Below are 6,000 nucleotides of genomic sequence, written 5' to 3'. Positions count from 1 at the left end.
CACTCAGAAAATAACCTTCCAGACAGTGCTCCCAAACGCTTGGAAGAAACACTTCAGTTTCTAAAGGAGGTTGTCTTATAGACACGGAATAACTTGAGCACTCAGAGAGGTTGACTCCTTATTGTTTTTAAAGTCATGATTACCGGAGTTATTTCATCATAGCCTGCTAGGCATTGAACAAGGAAAGACAACTACCAAGGACAAATATATATCTAGTTTTAATAACATCTTTTCATGCTATTACTTAAATAGCTCTGGCATGGGCACTTATCTAACACGAGAGTTTTTACAAAGAAAAATCTGAACTTTAAAGAAAAAAAGAAAAACAAAAACAAACACACAAAAAACCTCTTTTGGTCCATAAGCCATTGAGGATGAACTCTACTCTCTATCTCTAAGTTTATTAGTGAAGCTTTTTCCCATTCTGACGGGGAATTGTGAAGGGAGTGAGCAATGCTGAAATGGAAACCAAAGAGGTGAGCAGAGTGAGCCATGTCATTATTTTCTGGACCAGTGATATCAACAAAGCACATAGTGACAACTTCAATATTGTGACAGTCTGAGTTATATTTATTGAGTGTATCCAGAGTGAGTTGAACAGTTCTTAGCAGGAAACAAAACAGATGGCACATTTGAATTAGGACAGTCCCAGTACTTTGATGAAAGAGACTACATACAAACGTGGGAAGGGTGCAGGAAAACCAAATGGAATAGCACAGCATTCCCCGCCTGCTATTACCTCTAGGCATGAAGGGACAAGTTGAGAAAATGGTTAACAAAACCCAGAAAGAGAAACTCAAGAAAGTTTGTGGAGAGGGCTACCTTGAGGAGAGCTCTGATCTTTGATGGAAGGACATGGCCAGCTGTGAGTGACCCAGCCTGGAGGCAATTAAGCAAGTAAATACCCTCACTTCACTCCATCCTCTTTGCTGGGGGGCCCCACCAGCCAATCACTGATGTGGTTCATACAGGTCAGCCTCTTGGGTCAGAGAGCAGGATAGAGAAGGGAGGGGAGGAATGAAAGAGACAAACTGGAAGACGACAAACAGAAAGAGGAAGAGAGCAAGTCAATGACTAAAATCAGTGGATAGAAGGTGCTAGAGTGCGGGTGGGATGGTGGCATTGGTTTCATGTAGGAAAGCCTGAGAGGTTGGCTCCAGGAGTTACAGTTTTATGTGTCCATAATCAATATGGCAATACCAATGCCAAAACTAGTGGATGTGATCAAATTAAAGCTGTATGACTATCTCCTGGAAATTATATAGAAATTAGACAGAAACAAGTTACTTCCAAGGTCCCTTGCAGACTTGTGTACTTTCATCCTATACTTGTTGAACGTCAAGTAAAAGTAATATCTTGGCAAAGGTACTAAAGAAAGACATGGGTTTTCTTTGTTTTTGGTAAAGTAGATTTTCAAAAACTCATTACCAAACTGAAAAATCTCTATACCTAAAAATATTCATCACAGCAAAGAGAAAAATGCTGGAAGAAACTTCACTTCTAATAGTAGGGGAATACTTAAGGAAATGATCATATGTTCATTCGAAGCATTATTTTGCAGGATTAAACAATTACGAATACAAGGAATTGTGAAACAGTATGGAAAATGCATATGATATAATGTTAGGTAAAAAAAAAGCAGGAATTGAAGCTTTATATATACTATGCTTACAATTAAAAATATATATATGGGTTGGTCTGAGTGCAGTTGGTGTTTACAACTACTTAATCACAAGCAGTTATGGATTTCTTTATTCCATCTTCACTCCCACTGCTCCACTTGACTAGTCTTAAAGAAAAATGAAGAAAAGAATGAAGTTACTAGAAATTAAAATAGTTTATTAAGGTGGTGAAAAAACAGAAGTTTATTTCCTCTCTTAATTTTTCAAATTTTTAATAATGTAAGATCACATTTTATTTAAATATTTTAACATGTTAGATACTTAAATATGTTTTATTTATTTTCATTATTTAAATATACTATTTTTATTTTATTTATTTGTTATTTATTTATTTATTTATTTATTTATTTACATATAGAGACAGGGTCTCAGTATGTTACCCAGGCTGGTTTTGAACTCCTGGATTCAAGAGATCCTCCCACCTTGGCCTCCCAAAATGCTGGTATTACAAGCATAAGCCACTGAACCCAGCCTAAATATATTATTGTTATTATTTTGAGATAGGGTCTTGCTCTGTCACCCAGGCTAGCATGCAGTGGCATGAACTCTATAGTGGCTTACTGTAGCCTTGACCTCCTGGGCTCAACAGATCCTCCTGCCTCAGGCTCCCGAGTAGCTGGGACCACAGGCATATGCCACCATGCTTGCCTTTTTTTTTTTTTTTTTTTGTAGAGATGGAGTCTCACCGTGTTTCCCAGGCTGCTTTCGAACTCCTGGGCTCAAGTGATCTTCCCACCTTGGCCTCCTAAAGTGCTGGGACTATAGGCGTGAGCCACTGCACTCAGCCTAAATATATTATTTTTAAATGCGATAAAGATTGTACCTTATGGAGGACTGATAATTTTTCATACCTTTATGTGGATGAAGGTTGTCTGGGTATATACATAGTAAAATACACACACACACACATATATATACACACACACATACATAGGTTTTTGTTCATGGTTCCTGGCTCATAACTCCTATGGCTCTTGTTATAATGTTGGGGCACTTTAAACCTCAGAATCAGGCCTCAGAAAACAGAATCTCTCTGACATTTTCCTGCCCTCCTTTCACCTGCTCCTTTTTCTCTCCAAGGCAGGAATCTTCTCTTTTTTTGTCTTGGAGCTGGCCATAAAGAAATTTTCTGACCCACCTTGTCTGATTATAGGTCATAACTTATTTCAGAAGGGGCTCTGCCCCCTACCCTGGAGGAAGGAATGTTGCACAGAGAGGCCAAGAGAAATGTGAGCAGACAGGCCTTGCTGGGTTCCCCCGTTCAGTCTGTTGGTATTAGATCATACTTTTTTTGTCTAATCACATTTCTACATGGTTGTCAATCATGCCTATCTAATGAAATCTCCATCAAAGGCCCAAGAGCACAGGATTCAGAGAGCTTCCAGACAGCTGGACACGTGGAGGTTCCTGGAGGATGTTGCTCTCAGAGAAGGCATGGAAACTTTGCACTCCTTTCTGCATCCTGTACCCTATGCATCTCTTCTCTTCATCTATATCCTTCATAATAAACTGGGAAACGTGTTTCTCGGAGTTCTGTGAGCAGCTCTGGCAAATTAATTGAGCCCGAAGAGGGGCTCATGGGAATGGCAACTGGAAGCCAGTTGGTCAGAAGTTCCCAAGGCCTGTACTTGCAACTGGTGTGTGTATGGGCTGGGGGGAGGTCTTGTGGGACCGAGCCCTCAACCTGTGGGGTCTGATGGCATCTTCAGGTAGATAGTGTCAGAATTGGATTGGAGGACACTCAGCCGCTGTCCCCGGCAGAATTGCTTGCTTGCTTGGTGTGTGGGAAAAAACTCACACTCATTTGGTCACAGAAGTCTTCTGTGTGGATTGTTGTTAACACAGTGAGAGCCCAGAAAAAACACTGTGAAAAAAAATCCAGCGGAACCAATTCCTAATGGATCAGTCCGCCTTTTTACATCTGAGAACAGTCTGCAGCTCTGCCCAAAAATATAATGTTTGTGTTCAGGGGAGGGGAGTTCCTATCATTGCCATCCTACTACCTTCTACAGTTAGGACCCTCCAATGTTGAAGCTCGTGATTAGTACCTGGGTTTCTTGTTAAGAAGTAGATATCCGGGCCCAACCCCCAGGGAATCTGATTTAGTAAGTCTGGGTGAGACCCAGGAATATGCATTATTAGAAGCTTCTAAGAAATGTTGATGCAGGTAGTCCTTAGACCATTTTTTTCCAAACACAGTCTTTGGTTCTCATCTAAAGGCCTACATGATTAATTAATCAGTTTCCACCCAAGGACAATAAGCAAAAATTACACAAACTCGCATACACACACAAACATACACACATAATTAAGGAAAGGTTACACTGATAAAGCCCTAAGGCTAATTTAAGCAGAATGCAGGACATACGTTGGGCAATCCCATACTTCTGAGCCCTGTTAACCAAATGCAGAGCCACACCTTTTGGCTACACAGTGGCCTTGTTCATCAGCATAGCACTGGAGCAAGGGTGGAACTCTTCATCTGCCAACCGCCTCATTAAACAAAGATCAGAGGTTCAGATAAATTTTTAAAAAATTAAAAGATTCTATGATTCTTCCAGTGCTTGAAAAGATCCTAAATGCCTAATGTTCTTAAAGTTGAAGAATATCTTTGTAAGAGCCAGAAATTTGAATTCCTGACTCTCACCATCTAAAAATCTGTTGTACAGATTTTCCATCAAATGGTCTATGGGTTCTACCCTTCCGGGAGCACCTCTGAGAGTGGGAAGCTCAGGGAGTTCTGCAGCAGCTCATTTTACCTTTGAAGATCTTAACTGTTAAGAGTTCTCTACTGACAGAACTCCAGTCTGAAATTATTGGCTTGGTTTTTGCCCTGGTTCCTATCCACTTCAAATTTTGAAAACAATGATATTCTCTACCCTGGATCTTCCTTTGCCAAGCTCAACTTTCTAGCTCCTTCAATTATTCTTCATTTATCATGTTTTCAACACTTCACACCTGGTTGCCAGCTTTTGAATACTTTAGTTTATCAATATCTATCTCTAAGTGTGGCTCACAGAATGGAAGATAAGGCTTCAAGATCAGTGAGTAGATATGTGAAGACTGCATTGCAGTTTAATTATTTTGCAAGATTAGGGCTTGGGACAAGAGAAAAAGAAGAAAAGAAAAAAGATCAATGAGTAGAATTCTTGAATGCAGTTACTGATTTTCTGTAGCCTTTACAGAGAAGGTATGGAAAAAGAGAAGAGTTTTCCCTAATTTGCGTAATTATTATTATCATTTATTATTCATCCATTCATTTATTTGATAATTGTATATCACATATCCGTTCTGTAAATCACTAGGCTGGGTGTCAGAGATTATTTTTAGGAAAAGACAAGAGGAGCTTCACTTGGGACAGCAGGTAAGAAACAATTACAGTTGACCCCTGAATAATGTGGGGGCTAGGGATGCTGACCCCACACACTCAAAAATCTGAATATAACTTTTATTTACCCAAAACTTAACTAATAGCCTACTGTTGACTAGAAACCTTACTGATAACATAAGTTAATTAACATGAATTTTTTATATTATATGTATTATATAGTATATTTTCACAATATAAAATAAGCCAGAGAAAACAAAATGTTATTATGAAAATCATAAGGAAGAAAAAATATATTTACTATTCATTAACTGGAAATGGATCACCATAAAGTCTTTATACTCAACGTCTTCACATTGAGTAGGCTAAGGAGGAAGAGAAAGAGGAGAAGTTGGTCTTGTTGTCTCTAGGGTGGCAGAAGGAGAAGAAAATCCATGTATAATTGGACCCATGCAGCCCAAACCCATATTGTTCAAGAGCCGACTGTATAATATAAAGACGGTTAGAATAAGGGCAAGCACAGGAAACTATAAGAGATCCTTCTCATCTGACATATATGAAAGTGTGGGAGTCAGGGAAGTCTCCTTGGAAGGATGACATCTAGAATAGCCTCATCTAGACTAGCTGAGCAAACATTTCACGCACAGAACTGTACAAGGCTATTCTGACACAGAGAGATTTAAATCATACCCATGCACAAGCTCTCTCACATAGAGAAGTCTGAACAGGCCTGAACTGTAATTGTGAAATCACATTTAGCATTGGGCATAGAGAGCTAAGGAAAGCCCAAGGTTCAAAGTTGTTCACTCACAATATCAAGTGGTAGAGGGTGACATTAAAGATATATGTCAGGACTCCTGTTGTAAGTGAGAGAAAGCCAACTCAAATTAGTTTAAATTTAGAAAAAGATTGATTGGCTCAATACCTGAAAGTTCAAGGAGTGAGCTTTGGGAAAGGTTTGATTCAGGCACTCAAATGATGTTAACACGA

General features: G+C 39.2%; 1 long non-coding RNA gene across 2 annotated transcripts in view; it reads right to left on the bottom strand.

Moving 5' to 3' along the window:
• Positions 1 to 547: 547 nt before the first annotated feature.
• Positions 548 to 6,000, bottom strand: part of LOC134809893 (uncharacterized) — a 46,727-nt gene continuing 41,274 nt past the window's right edge. For both annotated transcript variants that reach the window (XR_010156626.1, XR_010156627.1), the window contains one exon: positions 548 to 1,789. This is a non-coding gene — a long non-coding RNA (uncharacterized LOC134809893). The remainder of the gene's footprint in view (positions 1,790 to 6,000) is intronic.

The sequence above is a fragment of the Pan troglodytes genome, chromosome 3 (assembly GCF_028858775.2).
Source record: "Pan troglodytes isolate AG18354 chromosome 3, NHGRI_mPanTro3-v2.0_pri, whole genome shotgun sequence".
Taxonomy (NCBI): Eukaryota; Metazoa; Chordata; class Mammalia; order Primates; family Hominidae; genus Pan; species Pan troglodytes.
The sequence above is the reverse complement of the archived record's forward strand: the minus strand, read 5'-3'. Positions and strand labels throughout refer to the sequence as shown.